We start from the raw sequence: 1485 nt of genomic DNA on the forward strand, positions 1-1485 counted from the left end.
TATCATAAAAAGATATCAATATTGAAACATTAATTGATTTCGGATTATATTTATTTACATGTATGAAAATATACATTATAATCAGTATCATAACACCTTAACAATAAAGGTGCTACACCTAATAGTACTGGAATAAAGATAACCAAACCTGAATGTATGAGTAAAATATGGATGAATAAAGTTGGGAATGTGAATAACAGCACACTACCTGAGTTTAGAACTATGCACATTTCTATCCTTTACAGCATTACAGGTCATTCTATGAAATACATCCATTCCTACACATACTTTCATGACAGCTGAAAAAGCTCTTTAGGACCACGTAAACCACCAATATAGCACATAATTTCGTTTAAGTTGTGGCAACTTTTTTTATCTGTGCTGTTGCATGAAAATCGGTACCAGAAAGGATATTATTCATACTACTGATGCTGTATGGCAATGTACAAACTGAACATAGTAACTGTACAATTTAACAGCATTTTCATAAATAAAACATACATGTATGTCACTAAATGCAGTTCAGCACATATTGAGTAACTGGTCCCAAGGCTGTATACGTACTATCACGCATCACTTCTTTACTTATATTTTACGCATCATACAAATCAACAACATGATCATCATTGGCCTGGAACTTAGTTATGATAATACTGGTATTTGATCAAGTACTGAAAAAATTAAGTACGTACAACAAGTTTGCCTGAAAGCGTAGCCTTTCCTGACATCAAGCGAGCATAAATACCTGTACTGTATGATTTACAGACTAAATAATACATGATGCCCTCTACACAAAAATAGTTACTTATATCCAAAGAAAAGGTATGTTTCGTTATGACTTGAGACAGAATTTAACAGTACAGCTTTTGGTAACTTAATCAATTTAACATTTTTTGCGGTAAAAATTATGTGAATATCAAAATACACTGTCATGGTAATGTTACCAATTTCAAAACTAAAGTTTACCGCTAGAGGTGTTTTCTATATACAATACCATTGATTCCATGTAACACACAATGTTATTGCATCCAATATGGTAAAATCAAGCCTAAGAGCAATACATAAAATTGCAACAATCTCCTCTTCAAGGTAAATTTAACAAATATAAGTTATTAAGTAATTACAAGATGGCTGATTTAAAAAGATTAACTGCAATACCATTTCTAAATGTGGACATTGCCACTTGAGTATTCCCAAGCAATAACATCAAATTCTACAAAGGAACAGGTTTTAACAAAATAAAACTGGCAGTTTCCACAGTAAGCATGAAACAACTTCTTTGTTTCATATTATTAATCTCAGTTTCTACAACTATAAAAATAATTTATGGACTTCCAAGGAACTTACAACAAACAAATGCAGGTAATCATATGATTGGTATAGCACAGTATGCAATATTTAAAACCTGGTGTCTATATAAGGAAAAAAGACTTCTACAAAATAATTGATCCATTCTCTGTTTTCTTAAATGATTTATGTCCAGCT

This window comes from Branchiostoma belcheri, unplaced genomic scaffold, assembly GCF_001625305.1.
Source record: "Branchiostoma belcheri isolate BF01 breed outbred unplaced genomic scaffold, Haploidv18h27 scaffold483, whole genome shotgun sequence".
In the NCBI taxonomy this organism is placed as follows: Eukaryota; Metazoa; Chordata; class Leptocardii; order Amphioxiformes; family Branchiostomatidae; genus Branchiostoma; species Branchiostoma belcheri.